The sequence below is a fragment of the Hypanus sabinus genome, chromosome 21 (assembly GCF_030144855.1).
Source record: "Hypanus sabinus isolate sHypSab1 chromosome 21, sHypSab1.hap1, whole genome shotgun sequence".
NCBI classification, from domain to species: Eukaryota; Metazoa; Chordata; class Chondrichthyes; order Myliobatiformes; family Dasyatidae; genus Hypanus; species Hypanus sabinus.
Genome location: NC_082726.1, coordinates 15859397 through 15881001, shown reverse-complemented (window position 1 = coordinate 15881001; position 21605 = coordinate 15859397). Strand labels below are relative to the sequence as shown.

Sequence of the window (21605 nt, the reverse complement as noted above, 5' to 3'; positions counted from 1 at the left end):
GAGCCGCGTGTGACTGGAACCTATGCCTACATTTTGATGGTGTGTTTTGGGGCCAACTGAGCGATCTGGTGCTCTGCCGTCTCCGAGGGAGTTCAGTGAGACTTGAGGTGGAGGTTGAGGCCTGGAGGCCTGGAGGCCTGCATTATGGTTGCTCTTTCTTTTGCTGTTTTTGGGGGGGATTTGACTGGGGGCAATTGGTGCAGGCTGGGGCGCTTTGGCGCAGAATAGCCCTGTGGCCTGCAATCGCCAGCGTCACAGCACCAAACTGAACTAAACTGAATATTACCAGTTTGCCGTTTGATATTCTAGTTGTTGCTGACTCGCTTTATGCTGTTTGCGTAACTTGTTCTTTTTGCCGCACGTTGGGTGTTTGACGTTTACTTGAATGGGTTCCATGATGTTTCTTTGTTTCGTGGCTGCCACGAATCTCAGAGTTATATTCTGCATTCATCTATACTTTGATAATAAATGTACTTTGAATCTATGAATCTTTAATCATGATGCTTCAGACGTTACAAGGAATAACCAGACAATGAACCAGCTGTTCTCCTGTTCATGATTTATTGATGGCTGTTTGCAACTTGATTGTTCCTTAGAGCTGGCTGGATCCCATGAAACACTGGTGGGGCTTACTCCTCTCAATCAACAGGGCCCAGTGCTTCAGGATCAACCTGGAAACAAGGGTTATGTCCACAGTTTTTCCACCATCTTCACTAACAATGTGAGGAGTCTGTGGTCTTCTTCATCAAGTTAAAACAGCTGTCGATGACAAAGTCTTTGAACATTAACTCTGTTTCGTTTTCTATGCAAGCTGCCTGATCTGCTGAGTGCTTCCAGCAATTTCTGCTTTTTTATCTGTTCGGCTGTCTTGTCCTTACTTTTACTTGTCCTTACAAGCCGATTTTCCTAACTCATCCCCAAGCCCTGAGTCTGATTTCTTCCATGTATTTTTGAGTCTGTTTTGTCCATTTTTCTCCACTCCTTGTTACATCAGGGCCCTCCTATTGTCTTTAGGCCTCCTTGCTAGCAAATATTAATATGGGTCTTGCTCCTTGTACAGGTTGAGTACCTCTTATCCAGAAGTTCCAAAATCTGAAAACCTTCGAAATCAAAAGTTCTTTTGAGTGCTGACATGATGTCACAAATAGAAAATTTCATAAGGTGCTGGGAAAGTTCCCAGACGATGTGCACCACAGGCAGTTCCGAGAAGTGACCTCACGTATGTAATGAACAGAAGTTCATGAAAAATAGAAAAACACTTATAAAGTAAAAAATGAAAATCTTAATCCTGTATTAAAAATCAATTTTCAGTGTAGGAGTGAACATATGCTGCTTAAAACTATGCTGATCATGAAATGAGAAAAAATCTATCAGAACGAAATGAAAATTGAAGAAGACGGGAGATCGGGGTTGAGTGGGCTCTGGGATCAGCCATGAGGAAACGGCAGAGCAGACTCGATGGGCTGAATGGCCTAATTCTGCTCCTATGTCTTATGATAATTGTGAATATTCAGCAGGCTGGTTGCAGAAATTTAAGAAAAGGCACGGCATTAAATATTTAAAGATTAAAAAAATTTTATGGATAAAGCATCTGCTGACCACGAAGCAACAGAGAAATTAATTAATGAGTTTGCAAAGAGCATCGCTAATGAAACTCTAACATCAAAACAACTCTGCAATGCTTATTGTTTTTACACCTTACATAAAACCTTAAAGAAAGTACAATACAAATACAGTGCATTGACCTTTTAATCAAAGCGTGGCATCGCAGGTGGAGAGTGAAAGCCTGCCGTTGTTTGTTGTTTGGCAGCTGATTCAGGTATTCTCCCGAAGCTGCAGAGCTGCTTTTGTCTCCCTGTACACATCGTATGTGATAATATTACTGATAAATACATTCAATATGTGTGATGAACATGAGAAAATCTGCAGATGCTGGAAATCCCAAGCAACATGGACAAAATGCAGGAGGAACTCAGCATTTTCTACCCTGGAGGGTTGTGGCGAGTCATTCAAATCAAACACCACAACGTGGCCACGTTTATGGAAAAGAGTAATCAGTTGATGCTTCGTGTTGAGGACTGGAAAGGAAGGGGAAAAGTCAGAGTAAGAGGGTGTGGGAGGGGAGGGGAGGAAGAAGTACAAGGTGGTAGGTGACACCGGGAGAGGGGGAGGGGTGAAGTAAAGAACTGGGCCGAGCACCTTCACTCCATCTGCCACAAAAAGCGGGATCCCCCAGTGGCCACCCATTTTAATTCCACTTCCCCATTCCCATTCTGGCATGTCAGTCCATGTCCTCCTCTACTGCCTCAATGGCACCACACTCAGGTTGGAGGAGCAACATCTTATGTTCCATCTGGGTAGCCTCCAACCCAATGGCATGAGCCTAGATTTCTCCAATTGCCCTTCCTCCCCTCCTTCACCATTCCCCATTCCTGTTTCCTCTCTCACTTTATCTCCTTACCTGCCCCTCATCTCCCTCTGGAGCTCCTCCCCCTTCCCTTTCATCCATGGTTTACTGTTCTCTCCTATTAGATTCCCCTTTCTCCAACCCTTTAGCTCTTCCACTAATCAATTTTACAACTCTTTGCTTCACCCCCTCCCTCTCTCCTGGTTTCACCTATCATTGCCACCTTGTACTTCTCCCTCCCCTCCCACGCCTTCTTACTCTGACCTTCCCCCTTCCTTTCCAGTCCCAATGAAGGGTCTCGGCCCGAGGTGTCAACTGGTTATCATTGTCAGACCACTGAGTTCCTCCAGCATTTTGTGTGTGTTGAAGTGTAAGACAAGGTCCGTTTACTGATAGCACATAAATTCAGAGTCAAAAAGGACGATGATCCCAACTGCCTTATTATATGTTCCAAACTCTGAGATCTGAAACATTTCCGACACCAAGCATTTCAGATATGAGGCACTCAGCCTGTAATTTTAAAGCCACCTCTGAAACAGTAAATAAAGTGACAAGAATGTGCTCTCTTACTAAAAACAATGCACAATTGCACATTTAAATTACACACATTAACATATTAAATATTTGAACAGAATTGGCAGAAGGAATTGGTGATGTGCTTCACTAATCATCAAGATTGTGGCTGATCTTCCTACTTTAGCTCATTTTCCTATTCCATTCCTACATCCCTTGGTTCCTTTCATAGCAAAGATCTCTTGATGCCTATTTTGAATGAGCCTACACATCTCTCCAGGGTAGAAAATTCCCAAGATTTAGCACCATTTACATGAAAAACCTCCTCCGCATCTTAATCATAAGTGATGTACCCCTTATTCTACGACTTGGTGGCTGGTTCTAGACTCCACAGCAACTTCCATTATCCAGCCTGTCAAGCTCTGCAGAACTTTGTAGGATTCAATGAGATTGCTTCTCATTCATTGAAATTCAACAGATTACAACAAGCCCACTATTCCTGGAATAAATTTTATAAATCTTTTGCATTCCTTCTATGTTAACTATATTCTTTTACAGGTAAGGAGACTAAAATTTTACACAATACTTAAGGTAAACTTTCACCACTTTGACGGTCTTTTTTTATGTGTTCTTTCTGGTTTCTTTGTTTCGTGGCAGCCTGTGAGGAGACGAATCTCAAGGGTGTATAAAGTATACATAAGTTGATAATAAATGCACCTTGAACTTTGAACCAAAGCTCTTCTGTATTCAGGTTTTCTCCTGAGAAAGGCCAATATTCTATTTCTCTTCCTACTTGCTTTCTATTGCTGAATGTTAACTCTCTGTGACTTGTGTCCAGGACACCTGGATCATTTTGAAGATTTTTATTATCTAATCTCTCACTTTTGAAGAAATATTCTGTTCTGCGCACTGATGTGGGTGGCTTTTCATTTTTCCATATTATTTTCCATCTGGCGTTCTCTTGCCCATACACCAAGTCCATGAAGCCTTCACATCTTCCTCCTAATTTATCTCGTTTTGTATCACCAACAAATCTGGACATGTAAGATATGGTGTCCTTGGCCAAATCATTGATACAGGTCACAAGTAGCTGGGACTTCCACACCAGTCCCTGTCTTTCACCACCAGCTGACTTGAGAAAGATCCCCCGATCCCTATACTTCGTTTTATGTGCAATAACCTTTTCTCAATCCATGGCAATGAGTTATCCCAATAGAGTATGAAAAATTAGCTTTTTTGTCTTTCTATGCATTCAAAATAGCATTAAAGGAAAATTGTACTCCAGAAGCAAATATCATGTAATTGCAGTTGATATTCTTTGAAATATTTGTCTATTTTCTGGGCCTCCTGAGGCCATGGCTCCAAGTCTGTGCAAGCATTCCAACAAGTCAAATACCAGACTGGATTTGCAAGTGGAAGGATTCAGGTGCAAAACTTTGTCAGTGCCTGCTTGCCTAATTCTTCCACCACTCTTGCAGAAAATGTCCACGCTGCATGCAAGCATCAGGAAACACACACAGTACCACGTGCAAACACAGATGCACACTTTTATTTGCATGCATAGGCTCAAGCATGCTAAAACAACTCCACACATATGCACATAAACACTCACATGTTTCCACACACGCAGTTCTCAGTCAGATATGTTCCTGCTAACAGCATTTGGCATATCACCAGAATACGTGCAGCTACTTGGCACAGTGGATAAAGCACTTCCACTCCGTTAGGGCAGATGGGGAGGCCTGCGTCTAGTCTTGGTGAGGCACTAATAGGGGAAATTAGTCCAGAGGTTAGTAGCTTAGCCTTTTAAATTAGGAATTGTGAAGCAACAGCAAAATATCACAACAGCCACGGGTGGGGTGCAAACTAAATGTGTTCGGAGATTGTCAGTCACATCAGCCACCTCTTCTCTCATATGTTCTGCACTCCAGTAGCATTCAATCCTAAACAGTGTCAAGCTACGCTCTGTGAGTTTAAATACATGGACATTGAACGGTGGAAAATCCTGCTAAAACTCTTTATAGAGCAACCTGGAACATTCTCAACTGAGAATAAATACCTGAGATATATCAGCAGTCTTGCAGCTGGGTGGCGAATTAAGAACCTCTCGCAGCTCTCAGCTCCAATATACACCTGCAAATAGCATCAACAGATTTGCACAATCCTTGTCCATCACTGCATCGGTGCCCTCACCACTACCAATGTGACAACTGTGCATTACACCAGTTTGTTTCTGTTTCATAATCTTAGCTAGTAACTTATGATCATCTATTAAACAAAATACATAACGGGTATTAATGGCCAATGCACGTATGCCATGGACCCTACCATTATCTGAGGGGTCCGTGGACCCCGGGTTGGGAACACTGGCTCTGGACAGAAGGTTCTTTAAGCATGAGTTGGGGAACTGAGCCAGCTACACTGTATCTCCAGTCTTGTTTCTGAAAACACTAGCAGCAAACTTTACAAAGTTATTTCTTTTTATGCTGACCCAAAGGATCGAAGATTCCATTTCCACTTTATGGCTTCCAAGATGGCTGATAAGGCCAATGTGGGAACTGCAGACTCTTCCAGGTGTCAGGTGGTAGTTGAAAAGATGGGCAGAGGTGTACTTGTGAGGTAGTCGACTCCTTCCACCTCTTATGCTACTGATGCTTGGACTCGGAAGTGCCTCCTCCACCCTGAGCAACAGGAGGGCAGAGATTTCCAGGGGTCTGTCAGGTCAGTGTCAGAGTACTGTGTTTCTTCAGGGAATCTTTGAGCAGATTGCTGAATCTCTCTCCATTGGCAGGGTCTGACCTGGCCATGAAGATGGTGAGAAGACACGAGGCTGCTGCTGTTGGTCCAGTTTGCTGTGGTGCCAGCTGCAGGCAGTTCAAGTCTTAGAGGCATATTGGAAGGTGGGATCACTGCTGCCCAGTTGGCAAAGCTTTGTGCCAGGTCTAAGGTCTCGATCTTGAACTACTCTTTAACTCAACATTCCAGACTCTGTGCTGGCACCCTGTAGGCCATAGCAAATGTCATTATCAATACAAAGCTGTCCATGCTGAATATAACTGCAGTTTTAAAGCTGGGATGGTAGCATTGGCACTGCTCCAGTCTCATAGTCTGTGCGGAGGTTGCATTTTCCTACCGTGATTTTATGGCTGTCATCCAGGGGCTCCAGTTTCCTCCCACAGGCCAAAGACACACTGGTTGCTAGGTTAGTTAGTTGTTGTAAATTACAACTGGTGAAGGTGGAAGGCAGGAAATTTGGGGCAGTGGATAGGCATGTGACAGAGCGTCAGATGCAGGGACATGCAGGGCAGTGAGGGTGAGGGAAATGTTATTATTTTTTTACTTAGAGATACAGCAGAGTAACTGGCCCTCCTGGCCCAATGAGCCTCTGCTGCTCCAATGCACCTATATGATCTTACCACCAAGCTGAAGGTCTACCGAGCTGGGGTTCTCACCACCCTCCTCTATGCCAGCGAGACCTGGACCTGGACTGTCTACACGCTAAACAGTTCAACCACTTCCACTTGAGCTGCCTCCGCAGACTTCTCCACGGACGATGGCAGGACAAAGTCCCAGACACGGAGGTCCTGGAGCGGGCTGGCACCCACAGCGTCTACTCTCTCCGACAGAAAGCCCAAGCCAGATGGGCTGGCCATGTCGTCAGGATGTCTGACAGTCGACTACCAAAACAGCTGCTGTATGAAGAGCTGAGCCAGGGCAAGCGCTCAGTTGGAGGGCAGAAGAAACGTTTCAAAGACTGCCTCAAAGTGTCCCTCAAAGACCTCAACATCAATCTCAGTAGCTGGGAATCGCTTGCTCTGGACCGCCCAACCTGGTGGAGCAGGACCACTAAAGGAGCGTATGCAGCAGAAATCAGACGCACCGCAGGGGCTCAGAGGAAATGCACCACACGCAAGGCTCGAGCTACCTCCACTTCCACTGCAGCACCTATCCTCATGTGTCCCACATGTGGGCGAGCTTTCAGGGCCCGGATTGGCCTCAACAGTCACCTCCGGACCCACAGTCACAAACCCTCCACCTGACAGATGTCGTGATCGTCTTCGACTCCGAAGGACGAACAACATATGACAAATGAACCTACTAACTTGCATGTCTCTTGAATGTGGGAGGAAACTGGATCCTCCGGAAAAACCCATACAGTTATGGGAGAACGTAGAAACTCCATACATGCAGAGGTCACCGGTGGTGTAACAGTGTTACACTGTCTGCTCTGATACTGCATAGATATTAGCTTTATTTGACACATGTGTGCCAAAACCTCGAAAGATACAGTGAAATGCGCCATTTGTGCCAGTGATCAACACGGTCCAAGGGGGAACCCTGCAAATGTCACCACACTTCCGGTGCCAGATAGCATGCCCGCAACTCACTAACCCTAACTTGTAGGTCTTTGGAAAATGGGAGGAAACCGGAGCAATACCGTCAAAGGGAGAATATTCAGACTCCTTGCAGACAAAAACGGGAAATGAACTCCGATCACCTGCACCGTGAAGTGTTACACTAACTGCTATGCCAGTCGCTCCCAGTGTGGGTGATATCACTCCCCTGGGAGTGGTGGGACTTTCTAAGTGGGCAATAAAGATACAGGGGGCGATGGTGTAGAGTTTGGTAGCAGGGAGGCAGCTGGGGGCTTTCCAGGCCTAATTTAAGAAATGAATGACTTATTATAAGCATTTGATCCTCATCACCTCATAATTGATTACAATCATCTCCTGCTAAGTCTCTAAGATGTTGCTTGAAGCACATTATAGTTGTTGAAAAACAATGTGACACTTCTGTAACTTGCATATCATGAGAAATTTGGACTGAAGAAATTTTGTTATTTCTGGGCCAGACCAGTGCATTATGGATTCATTCACTACCCCAGTACTATGTTAGCTAGTATGATTCCTGTACTCCAATCATACAGTAGCACAATTTCCGTGAGTTAGGGTATAATGTTCAATGGAGTAAAGTTCAAAACCTTTTGAATGGTCTTGATCATATATCTCCAGCCTCTGGCCCAACTGAGATTTCACTGCCCCACTTTATATATCTTTAGGAAGATCCAAGTTTTGCCTGAGCTAGGATGATGTCATAACTTTCCCCTTTATTGATCACAGCACTTGAAGTTGGACTTAAACAATAGCCAATTGACTATGGTCATTAATCCCTAACGAAAATGCCAGAAGCAGACCAAATGGAAAGGACATGTGTGGAGTGTGGAGTATCTGAAATATGGATTTATACCAGTAGCAAGTAACTGACAGCAGCCAATATGTCTGTTGTGTGAAAAAGATTTTTTTCAACTGAGGCAATGAAACCATCCAGGCTACTTGAACATTTGAACAGAAACTTGGCTTATTTATAGTCACTTCATTAAAACTTTAAGAAATGGCAAACTCTTTAAAACATATCTTGCCTGCTCTTCACAGCAAAACAAAGCCGTACCTAGTATATTTACATAGAAACATAGAAAATAGGTGCAGGAGTAGGCCATTCGGCCCTTTGAGCCTGCACCGCCATTCAGTATGATCATGGCTGATCATCCAACTCAGAACCCTGTACCTGCTTTCTCTCCATACCCCCTGATCCCTTTAGCCACAAGGGCCATTTCTAACTTCCTCTTAAATATAGCCAATGAACCGGCCTCAACTGTTTCCTGTGGCAGAGAATTCCACAGATTCACCACTCTCTGTGTGAAGAAGTTTTTCCTCATCTCAGTCCTAAAAGGCTTCCCCTTTATCCTTAAGCTGTGACCCCCTTGTTCTGGACTTCCCCAACATCGGAAACAATCTTCCTGCATCTAGCCTGTCCAATCCCTTTAGAATTTTATACGTTTCAATAAGATCCCCCCTCAATCTTCTAAATTCCAGTGAGTATAAGCCTAGTCGATCCAGTCTTTACCATTCACAGAGTAACTCACGGACAAAATTTTGTCATGAGAGAGAAAAAGACAAAGTGATCAGCTGCATATATCATTAAATACTTTTATTACAGCAGTAATAACAAAATTTTCCTTCACATGCTCTCAATTCTTGACTATTTTGAGAGCTTTGTATTGACAATGATGAACAGATTGAATGCTTGCTGTTGCACACAGAGGTCATGTGGTTCTCAAAAGGAAACTGCCTGCTACACACTTTTTGAAACTGTGATAAATTTTTTTGAAGACTCGAATGGCTTACTGAGTACCCAACTCAAGAATATTAGGCATGACATTGTTCATTTGTCAGAATCACTCACAAAGTTTAGTGCAATCAGTCTTCAATTGCAAGGAAATGATGTGAATCTTATCAAAGTCCAACCAGCCATCTCCACATTTCTGTCCCTGTTTAAGTGCAATATTGGCCATTGTGACCTTTTCCAATTTCCCAGCCTCTCTGAGTTGGAAGAGAAAGAAAGAATAAAATATGATGATCTTCAAGTATACAGCGTCCACTAGGTGAGCTGCATAAAGATGTGCCAGAGATTTCAGAAACTTCTCTTGATCAAAATTCCAGATTGTGTAATAAATCCATTCCTGAACACTTGGAATGAGGAATTAACAAGAAGAATGGAGGAAAACTGATCTTGCTATAAAATAACTGAGCTGAAGCTGGGATTCCAAAAATCATATCAAGACTTTTGGTTGCAGAAAGAAAACTCAGAATGCTATCCCGTACTGTGGAAAAAGGTCAAGATGTCCTTTACTGGCTTTCCAACATTATATTTAGTGGAGTGCGGTTTCAGTGCAGTCACCCACCTTCCTTCAAAGCAATGAAATGGAAGGTATGGAAATCACGGAGACTTGGCTGTGTGAATTCAGAATTGGCTTGCCCACAGAAGGCAGAGGGTGGTTGTAGATGGAGTGTGTTCTGCCTGGAGGTCAGTTGCCAGTGGTTTTCCACAGGGATTTGTCCTGGACCCCTGCTCACTGTGATTTCTATAAATGACCTAGATGAGCAAGTGGAAGGGTGAGTTAGTAAGTTTGCAAAAATGACATGAAATTTGGTGATTTTATGGATAATGCAGAAGGTTGTCATAGGTTGTAATCGGACATTGAAAGGAGGCAAAGCTGGGCTGAGAATTAATTTAATTTAATAAACTTATTAAAAGATACAGTATTGAAAAGGATCTTCCAGACGTATGAGACATGCCACCCAGAACCCCAGTTTGACCCTAGCCTAATTACAGGACAATTTACAATGACCAAATAACTGTGAGAGGCAACAGGAGCATGTGGAGAAAACCCATGCATTCCACGGGGAGGACGCAGAACTCCTCACGGGGGCGCCGGAAATTAACTCCAAACTCTGACACCCCAAGCGATAATAGCCTTGTGCTATCTGCTATGCTACCATGGCACTCTAAAAAACAAGTGGAGTTCAATCTGGAAACTAGGGATTGATACACCTTGGAATGTCAACCTTGAAGGCAGAGTAGAGGGATAATGTCATGATTCTTATCAGTGTGGATGAACAGAGGGACCTGGGGACCCACATCCACAGATCGTACAAAGTTGCTGTGAAGTTGATAGGGTAGTTAAGAAGGCACATAGCATGTTGGCCTTCTGTAGTCTGTGTATTAAAATCAAGAGTCATGATGTAATGTTACAACTTTATAAAAAACTCTGATTAGATCACACTTGGAGTATTGTGCTCTGTTCTGGCCACCTCAGATGATGTGGAAGCTTTAGAGATTTAAAAGGATGCTGACTGGGTGTGAGAGCATGACTTGTGACGAAAGGTTAACTGAGCTTGAGCTTTTCAGTCTGGAGTGAAGGAGGGTGAGTGATGACTTGATAGAGGTCAACAGAAGTCAAAGCCAACATTGAAAACAAAGAGAGGGGATATAACAGAACAAAGATTAGTGGGAAGTTAGAGGATTGGGAAGCTTTTACAAAACAACAAAAGGCCACTAAAAAGTCATTAAGAAGGTAAAGATGGAATACAAAAGTAAGCTAGCCAATCATATTAAAGAAGATACCAAATGTTTCTTCAGAGACGTGAAGTGTGAAAGAGAGGCACAAGTGGATATCAGACCAGTGGAAAACAATGCTAATGGGGACCAGGAAATGGCATCAGTCTTCACTGTGGAAGATACTAGCAGTATGGTGGAAGTTCGAGGGTGTCAGTGGTCACGGTGTGTGAAGTTACTATTTTAGGGAGAAGGTTCTTGGGAAACTGGACCAGATGGTGAACCCAGGGTTCTGAACATGGTGGCTGAAGAGATTGTGGAGGCATTAGTAATGATCTTTAAAGAATCACCTGATTCTGGAATGGTTCCTGAAGACTGGAAAATTGAAAATGGCATTTCAAGAAGGGTGAGAGGCAGAAGAAAGGAAATTATAGGCCAGTTAGTCTGACCTCAGTGGTTGGGAAAATGTTGGAGTCGATTGATAAAGGTGTGGGTTTGGGGAACTTGGAGGCACATGATAAAATAGTCCGTGGTCAGCATGGTTTCCTTAAGGGAAAGTTTTGCCTGACAAATCTATTGGAATTCTTTGAAGAAATAACAAACAGGATAGACAAAGGAGAATCAGTTGATGTTGTATACTTGGATTCTAGCATGGATAGAGCAGTAACTGATTGGTTGGAGGCAAAGAGTGGGAATAAAGGGAGTCTTTTCTAGTTGGCTGCTGCTGATTAGTGATGTTCCGTAGAACCGTGTTAGAACTGATTCGTTTTACGTTATATGTCAATGATTTGGATGATGGAATCGATGGCTTTGTTGCAAAGTTTGCAGATGATATGAAGGTAGGTGGAGGGGCAAGTAGTTTTGAGAAAGTAGAGAGGCTACAGAAGGACAGACAGATTAGGAGAATGGGCAAAGAAGTGGCAGATGGAATACAGAGTTGGGTAATGTGTGGTTGTGCACTTTGGTAGAAGAAATTAAAGGGTTAAATATTTTCTAAGCGGAGAGAAAATACAGAAATCTGAGGTGTAAAGGGATTTGGGAGTCCTTATGCAGGATTCCCTGAAGGTTAATTTGCAGGTTGAGTCTGTGGTGAGGAAAGCCAATGTGATGTTAGCATTCATTTCAAGAGGACTAGAATATAAAAGCAAGGATGTAATGTTGAGACTTTATAAAGCACTGGTGAGTCCTCACTTGGAGTATTGGGAGCAGTTTTGGGCCCCTTATCTTAGAAAGGATGTGTTGAAACTGGAGGGGGTTCAAAGGAGGTTCACAGGAAGTATTCCAGGATTGAATGGCTAGCTGTATGAAGAAGGTTTGCTGGATCTGGGTCTGTATTGACTAGAATTCAGAAGAATGAGGGGTGAGCTAATTGAATCCTATCAAATGGTGAAAGGCCTTGATGGAGTGGATGTGGAGAGGGTATTTCCTATGGTGGCAGAGTCTAAGACTAGAGGGCACGGCTTCAGAAAAGGGGGGCATCCTTTCAGAATGGAGATGGGAAGGAAGTTCTTTAGCCAGAGAGTGGTGAATCTGTGGAATCCATTGCACAGGCAGCTGTGGAGGTCAAGTCTTTATGTATATTTAAAGTAAAGGTTGATAAATTCTTGATTTATCATGGCATGAAGGGATACGGGGAGAAGGCAGGAGACTGCGGCAGCAGGGAAGATGGATCAGCCACAATGAAATGATGGAGCAGACTCGATGGGCCAAATGGCCTAATTTTGCTCCTATATCTAATGGTCTTATGGTCTAAGATGTTAAGAGGCACAGACAGAGTGGACAGCCAGAGACTTTTTCCCCAGGTGGAAATGACTAATACAAGGCGGCATAATTTTAAGGTGATTGGACGAAAGCATAGGGGGATGTCACAGATCGTTTTTTTTTACACAGAGAAAAGTGGGTGCATGGAGCATGATGCCGGGGGTGGTGAAAGAGGCAGAAATATTAGTGACATTTAAGAATCTCTTACATGAAAGAAAAATGGAGGAAGATGTGGGAGGAGGAAAAGGCAAGATTGATCTTAGTGTAGGTTAAAACGTTGGCACAATATCATAGGCCAAAGGGTCTGTACTGTGCTGTAGTGTTCTATGATGTACATCAAAATAAATGCCGTTTATAGAGAGAGAGAAGCAAATGTTAATCCCGTTTGATGGTCATGAACCAAAATGTTCTTAGTATATGCATGATCAAATAGGTAGATTTTAAGTGAAAATTCTTATCACAACTGTATAGTACTAGAATCTGATCCCTTGATGGACCTCTTGTTCTCATTAGTACGTAGGAGGTGATTTGCTGTCGATAATCCATAACAATTTGAAAGATGCCTCAAACCAAAACAGTTTAACGATTCATTACCATTGCATTCGTTTGTCGTTGTGTTCTAAATCCCCAAAACATACACAGCTTGATGGGCCAGCGTTTCACAATCATGTTGAACATGACAGTTATATCAGTGCTAGGAAAATGATCCAGGTATGATACTGCGGGAAACCGGTTTAGAGTGTGAAACTAAAATTGGCCCGCAGATGCCTGAATTCTTGTAAAAATACTCAGAGGCTTTAAATGAGAAGATTGTCCACTGACTGACCCACAGAGAAGCGGTCACTGAAGGTTTTGTTTATGTTTAAAAGTAATTTCTTGAATATGTGTAACACATAATTCTAGTCTGACACTGAACACATATAGTTTTGTGCCAATAATTGAAATTTCAAAAGCTTTTATGTGATTTTGTTTGCTGCAAGCTTTACAGAGAATACTATATCTTTAAGAAATAGCAACCTTTTAAAAATCTCTCCCAGCTAAGAAAATGCGACTTAATATCACTAATCTTAAGATAACAGGGTAATTATTTCTTGTCGCACTGGTTGTCCATAAGAGGAGTTAAACAATAAAGATTGTGTTGCGTTAAGTACAGAGAAAGTTGAAGATCTCTCTTTTTAAAAACTACTGGCACCTGAATTTTCAGTGCCTCCCCTTTGCACTTGGTTGTGGACCATAAGGTTATGAAGACTGCTATATAAATTCCTTATTGACTTTTTACCGTTTAAGTTCAGAGTTGGGTTCAATGGTTTTAAAGGTAGAAGAGAGGACAGGTTAGATATTAGTTTTGTTAGTCACACTGTTGTTGGACAATTGCCACATTGGCACCTGTACAAAATGGGACATGGCCATCCTCCACACCACATCCCTGATGCTGCTTCATTCATTCTAGCAGTGTAAACATTCAGATGTGGAGAGAGAAAGTCGGGTAGCAAGAATTCTGTTGGTGAAGTTAGATTTCATACTTGTAAGGTTCTGTGAACGTTAGTTGCTCTCTACCTAGTTTCAGGTCTGGAACCAATATGAACTTTATTTCTCTTCAGTTTTGGAAGTTGGGATTCTAGATTGACATATAAACAAATATTGCATCTAACAAAGAGAATATATAAGAAGTTGGCATAGGAACAGTTGTCACATAAGTAACTTTGACAAAAAAAAGAAAAGTTATGTGCTACCACACTACCAGGATACTTGGGAGTGTGGAGGAGCAGAGGGATCTGGGGGTACATGTCCACAGATCCCTGAAAGTTGCCTCACAGGTAGATAGGGTAGTTAAGAAAGCTTATGGACTGTTAGCTTTCATAAGTCGAGGGATAGAGTTTAAGAGACGCGATGTAATGATGGAGCTCTATAAAACTCTAGTTAGGCCACACTTGGAGTACTGTGTCCAGTTCTGGTTGTCTCACTATAGGAAGGATGTGGAAGCATTGGAAAGGGTACAGAGGAGATTTACCAGGATGCTGCCTGGTTTAAAGAGATTAAGGGAGTAGGGCTTTACTCTTACTCTTTGGAGAGAAGGAGGATGAGAGGAGACATGATAGAGTTGTACAAGATATTCAGAGGAATAGACAGAGCCAGCGCCTCTTCCCCAGCGCACCGCTGCTCAGTACAAGAGGACATGGCTTTAAGGTAAGGGGAGGGAAGTTCAAGGGGGATATTAGAGGAAGGTTTTTCACTCAGAGAGTGGTTGGTGCGTGGAATGCACTGCCTGAGTCAGTGGTGGAGGCAGACACACTAGTGAAGTTTAAGGGACTACTAGACAGGTATATGGAGGAATTTAAGGTGGGGGGCAGGGTTTGAGGGTTGGCACAACATTGTGGGCCGAAGGGCCTGTAATGTGCTGTACTATTCTATGTTCTATATGTCAAATTGTGTAATACAGTATATTGTAGTGAGTACATACTGTATGTCAATAAACCAGGCTACAGGCTATGCTGTATATAGTTCCAGGTGTATAATTCTCCATTCATTCACCTCTTTCTTTGTTCCTTTTCACTTGTGTTCATTCTCCATTTCCAGCAAGCACTGCCCACCTTTTCCATCTCCTTTTCCCTCCCTCATCTTTAAGACAGGGAGTAGGGTGCCAGCATGTCACACCAGAGTAGAGAAGTAAAGGACTGTAAGTGGTAAATTTCATGTTATCATACACTTGTCTTCTTACAACATAGAGAGGTGAATGCCATTCTGTCCATCATGTTCATACGTTCCCCTCAATCTCATCCACTACTGACTATTTCCTATTAACTTACTCTCTCTCTCTTTCATGTTTTCTTTAACTTGATCCTGATTGCCCCACCAGGGGAATTTAGAGTAGCCAATTAACTTACCAACCAACATGTCTTTGAGTTGTGGGAGGGAATGTTCTCACACAGTCACAGGGAGAACATGCAAACTCCACAGACACAGCACCGGAGGTCAGGACTGAACCCATGTTTCACAACTCATCACTGCACCATTCCTGTACCCCAGATACCACTCCTGTACTCCAGATACCACTCCTGTACCCCAGATACCACTCCTATACTCCAGATAATGCTCCTGTACTCTGGATACTGTATATAATAAGGGACTACTTTATGTTTTAGTAACACGTCATTGCATGTACCATTAGGCGTGTATTGAGCATGTGCTGTTAGGTGCGTATTGATCTGTATGCATGTGCCGAGTTCGGTTTCTGCCAGTAAAGAAGCATAGCTCCCATCTCCAATGTTTTTACTAATAGCATTGTTGTGTAACCAGGCCACATACACAACAAATTGGTGACAAGGTTAATGAACCTACATCATATTGGAATGCCATGTTTTAATTGATAACGACACTTGGAAGAAGAGTGCAAGGAATGAGTCAAGGAGTGGGAAGAGGAGGCAGAGCAAAGCCACGAATCTGAGAGGAAGCAGGAGCACAGCCGAGGTCGGGAACGTTGGGAGACCAAGGGACACAGTCGGAGCCGCAGCACATCCAGCTGAGACCACAGCCGGCGCTGACCCCCAGGGGCTGAGGGTCTGCCTGCCCCAGAAGGAAGATAAAAAGGAGCGATACACACAGCTAGATGGAGTGCACTCATGGCGCTAGCAAAAAGGACATATGAGTCAAAAGGAGAATCAGGGGAGAACAGGGCTTAAATTAACATGACAAAGATGGCAATGATTGGAACCATTACAGCATTTGATAGTGGCATTGAAGACTGGGCAACTTACATTGAAAGATTGGAGTTATATTGTGAGGCTAATGGTGTTAAGGAGGAAAAGAAAGCCAGCATCTTACTCAGTATTATGGGAGCAAAATCATATGGCCTGCTGCAGAGCTTGTTAACCCCTGAAAAACCAGCTGTCAAAATGTTCAAGCAAATAGTAGACACTCTCTAACAGCATTTAAACCCCAAACCACTGGTCATTGCTGAAAGATTTAAATTTCACAATCAGAATCAGAGCAAAAATGAAAGCATTTCTGAATATTATGCTGAATTGTGCAAATTATCAGAATATTGTCAATTTGGAGCTGGTCTATCGGACGCATTGAGGGACAGGTTGGTGTGTGGCATGCACTGTGAAACCACCCAGAAGAAGCTTCTGTGTGAAAGAGACCTTACATTCAAGAAAGCGCTAAACACTGCAATATCAATGAAAGAAGAGGCACAGGGTCCTTCCGAGATATAACAAAAATCTCTTGAATATGCCACAAATAAAAAGTCACTGAACAGGAATGAAGGAAAGAAATGTTACCATTGTGGGAACATGTCACATGACCCAGATGACTGTTGGTTTAAAGACAAAGAATGCAGAAACTGTGGCAAACAGGGCCACACTGGCCGAGTATGCAAATCTAGTCAACAGCAGAAAAAGGGCAAAATACGGAGAAACAAGAAACCACAGAAAGGAAAATATAACAGGGTACACAAAATGAAAGAAGGCAGTTCTGATGAAAACGACTCCGATGAAAGTGAGTTGTCTTGTCGGCAACTTCACAGCGTGAAAGAGATGGATGATCGAAGAGTAATATGGATCACTCCATAAGTGGCAGGTGTGAGACTGAAAATGGAGTTGGACACAGGCTCAGCTTTAATAGTGATCATTGTACATGACTACAAATGACTGTTTTTGCACATACCTCTGAAACGAACTAAACTGCTACTAAAGACTTCCACAGAACAGAAAGTGCACCCCAAAGGCAAAATTAAAGTGACAGTGACCTATGGAGACAAAACACAGCAGCTGAATCTCTATGTGCTGAAAAATGGAGGACCTTCGTTACTGGGACGTGAATGGCTCAGGAAAATCCAGTTGGGTTGGCACACCATTAAGGCACTAGATTTGTCAACAAAGGAGGGCAACTCGGCAGGGTAAATGTCTGCAGCTCTCCTCTCACCCATTGTTGAATATTACAATGAAGAGGAGAAGCTAGACAGTATCGATGATGAAGAAGAATGTAGTATCTGTGGCCGCGATTTGGATGAAGATACAGAGGATGCAAGTGAGACAGATATTGCCAAGAAGCAGGATGATGAAGACTATTTGGAAGTAAGAAAGCAGATGTACCAGGAGAAATTGACATCTCTCAGTAGACAACTACAGCAGTTACAGGAAGGCATTTTGCAGGAGTATCAGAGAAGGATGAAGAAACTAGATCAACAATACAAGGAAAGAATGCAAAATGCAGAGCTTTTGCTGCAACCAGAGACAGAACAAGTGGAAAGGAATTATATTAAAGAGAAGAAAGCAGCAGTGAAGGAATTTGAAGATAAAAAGGTTGAGTTAGAAGAAAAGAAAAAGCTGATTGAGAATGAGAGGCTAACAATGGAACTCACAGGAGATTCTATGGAGGTAAAGCCAATAATAACTAGGAAACTAAGGAGGAGACCTTAATGACCCTTTCCAATTACAGACAAAAGATGAAAACCTGCACCTGTGCTGTTAAATTACTTGTTAACAGATGAACAGATAATGGCAGATCTGCGAACTCTCAATAAGCTTAAATCTCCAAAAAGACCAGAATCTTCGTTTCTCCTGAGCATCTTCCCAGCACTCCTGCTGAATCACCAGCATGAAGGTATGAAGCACGAATAGAAGAAGGAAAGTTATATTATGACAAGAGGTGGTATCATAAAGGTCAGGCTCTCTATTTGGAATTTAAGGAGAATACGACGATTGTTGTGTAATTAGCTCAGTTGGAACAAATGAGATATGAGTAAGGAAGACAAGTGGTAGCACAAAGATGCATATGTATCTAGGACAGCTGCACGGAGGAGTCTTTATTATACGGAGGAGATCTGCTGCCTATAACTCTTAGCAAGTTGGAGGCGTACATCTTCTTAACTCCCTGTGCCCAGAGGTCAACTTTTCATGACTTTTATATGAAAATCTGCATTAAAACAAACAAGTTTATTGACAAACTGAAGAACGCACTATTTGAAGACGCTTTCCAATATCATCTCAGTTTTGATGATTGTACGAGGAGTGATTGATAAGTTGGTGGCCTGAGGTAGAAGGAGTCAATTTTAGAAAACCTAGCAGATTTATTTTTCAACATAGTCCCTGCATTTACACACTTAGTCCAGCGGTTGTGGAGTGTACGGATCTTGGACCTCCAGAAAGTGTCCACAGATGGGTGATTGATAAGTTCATGGCCTAAGTTAGAAGGAGATGAGTTATTAATTTCAAACTTTCTGCCGATTCACTCGAAGAGCGGAACCTCGCGTGCATGTAACGAGAGCTGTATAACTCTTTGCTTCAGTGCTGGACAATCTAGAGAATACCCCACTCCCCAGAGACTTGAATTATAAATGGGTCTTAGGCCAAAAGTTAAAAAAAGCTTGTTATAATTTGTATTATTAAGTTGCTAAGTAAACAAATGGTAGGCATTTGTATGTTAAGGGTAAACATATTTGTTTGGCATAATGCCCCAGTAAAAAAAAAGCAGTTGATACACTATTAAAATAAAAGGGGAGGAGTGTGCTGTGTAGCCTACATTATAATAAGGGACTACTTTATGTTTTAGTAAGACGCCATTGCATGCGCTATTGGGCACGTATTGATCTGTACGTGTGTGCCGAGTTCGATTTCTGCCAGTAAAGAATCATGAACCTTAGCTCCCATCTCCAGCGTTTTTATTAATGGTATTGTTGTATAACCAGACCACATACACAACACTCCAGATCCCACTCCTGTGCTCCAGATCCCACTCCTCTGCTCCAGATTCCACTCCTGTGCTCCAGAACCCATTCCTGTGCTCCAGATCCCACTCCTCTGCTCCAGATCCCACTCCTCTGCTCCAGATCCCATTCCTCTGCTCCAGATCCCACTCCTGTGCTCCAGATCCCACAACTGTGCTCCAGATCCCACTCCTCTGCTCCAGATTCCACTCCTGTGCTCCAGATTCCACTCCTGTGCTCCAGATCCCACTCCTCTGCTCCAGATTCCACTCCTGTGCTCCAGATCCCACTCCTCTGCTCCAGTTACCACTCCTGTGCTCCAGATTCCACTCCTGTGCTCCAGATCCCACTCCTCTGCTCCAGATCCCACTCCTCTGCTCCAGATACCATTCCTCTGCTCCAGATCCCACTCCTCTGCTCCAGATCACACAACTGTGCTCCAGATCCCACTCCTCTGCTCCAGATCCCATTCCTCTGCTCCAGATCCCACTCCTCTGCTCCAGATCCCACTCCAGTGCTCCAGATCACACTCCTCTGCTCCAGATCCCACTCCTCTGCTCCAGATCCCACTCCTCTGCTCCAGATTCCACTCCTGTGCTCCAGATCCCACTCCAGTGCTCCAGATCCCACTCCTCTGCTCCGGATCCCACTCCTGTGCTCCAGATCCCACTCCTCTGCTCCAGATCCCACTCCTCTGCTCCTGATTCCACTCCTGTGCTCCGGATCCCACTCCAGTGCTCCAGATCCCACTCCTCTGCTCCAGATCCCACTCCTCTGCTCCAGATCCCACTCCTGTGCTCCAGATTCCACTCCTGTGCTCCAGATCCCACTCCTGTGCTCCAGATCCCACTCCTCTGCTCCAGATTCCACTCCTGTGCTCCAGATTCCACTCCTGTGCTCCAGATCCCACTCCTCTGCTCCAGATCCCACTCCTCTGCTCCAGATCCCACTCCTCTGCTCCAGATTCCACTCCTGTGCTCCGGATCCCACTCCAGTGCTCCAGATCCCACTCCTCTGCTCCGGATCCCACTCCTGTGCTCCAGATCCCACTCCTGTGCTCCAGATCCCACTCCTCTGCTCCAGATCCCATTCCTCTGCTCCAGATCCCACTCCTCTGCTCCAGATCCCACAACTGTGCTCCAGATCCCACTCCTCTGCTCCAGATCCCATTCCTCTGCTCCAGATCCCACTCCTCTGCTCCAGATCCCACTCCTCTGCTCCAGATCCCACAACTGTGCTCCAGATCCCACTCCTCTGCTCCAGATTCCACTCCTGTGCTCCAGATCCCAATCCAGTGCTCCGGATCCCACTCCTCTGCTCCAGATCCCACTCCTCTGCTCCAGATCCCACTCCTCTGCTCCAGATTCCACTCCTGTGCTCCAGATCCCACTCCTCTGCTCCAGATCCCACTCCTCTGCTCCAGATTTCACTCCTGTGCTCCAGATCCCACTCCAGTGCTCCAGATCCCACTCCTCTGCTCCAGATCCCACTCCTGTGCTCCAGATTCCACTCCTGTGCTCCAGATCCCACTCCTGTGCTCCAGATCCCACTCCTCTGCTCCAGATTCGACTCCTCTGCTCCGGATCCCACTCCTGTGCTCCAGATCCCACTCCTCTGCTCCAGATTCCACTCCTGTGCTCCAGATCCCACTCCTGTGCTCCAGATCCCACTCCTCTGCTCCAGATCCCATTCCTCTGCTCCAGATCCCACTCCTCTGCTCCAGATCCCACAACTGTGCTCCAGATCCCACTCCTCTGCTCCAGATCCCATTCCTCTGCTCCAGATCCCACTCCTCTGCTCCAGATCCCACTCCTCTGCTCCAGATCCCACAACTGTGCTCCAGATCCCACTCCTCTGCTCCAGATTCCACTCCTGTGCTCCAGATCCCACACCAGTGCTCCAGATCCCACTCCTCTGCTCCAGATCCCACTCCTCTGCTCCAGATCCCACTCCCCTGCTCCGGATCCCACTCCTGTGCTCCAGATCCCACTCCTCTGCTCCAGGTCCCACTCCTCTGCTCCAGATTCCACTCCTGTGCTCCAGATCCCACTCCAGTGCTCCAGATCCCACTCCTCTGCTCCAGATCCCACTCCTCTGCTCCAGATCCCACTCCTGTGCTCCAGATTCCACTCCTGTGCTCCAGATCCCACTCCTGTGTTCCAGATCCCACTCCTGTGCTCCAGATTCGACTCCTCTGCTCCGGATCCCACTCCTGTGCTCCAGATCCCACTCCTCTGCTCCAGATTCCACTCCTGTGCTCCAGATCCCACTCCTGTGCTCCAGATCCCACTCCAGTGCTCCAGATCCCACTCCTCTGCTCCA

General features: G+C 44.4%; 1 pseudogene; it reads left to right on the top strand.

Moving 5' to 3' along the window:
• Nucleotides 1-17478: 17478 nt before the first annotated feature.
• Nucleotides 17479-18421, top strand: LOC132379236 (sin3 histone deacetylase corepressor complex component SDS3-like; annotated as a pseudogene).
• The last annotated feature ends 3184 nt before the right edge of the window (nucleotides 18422-21605 follow it).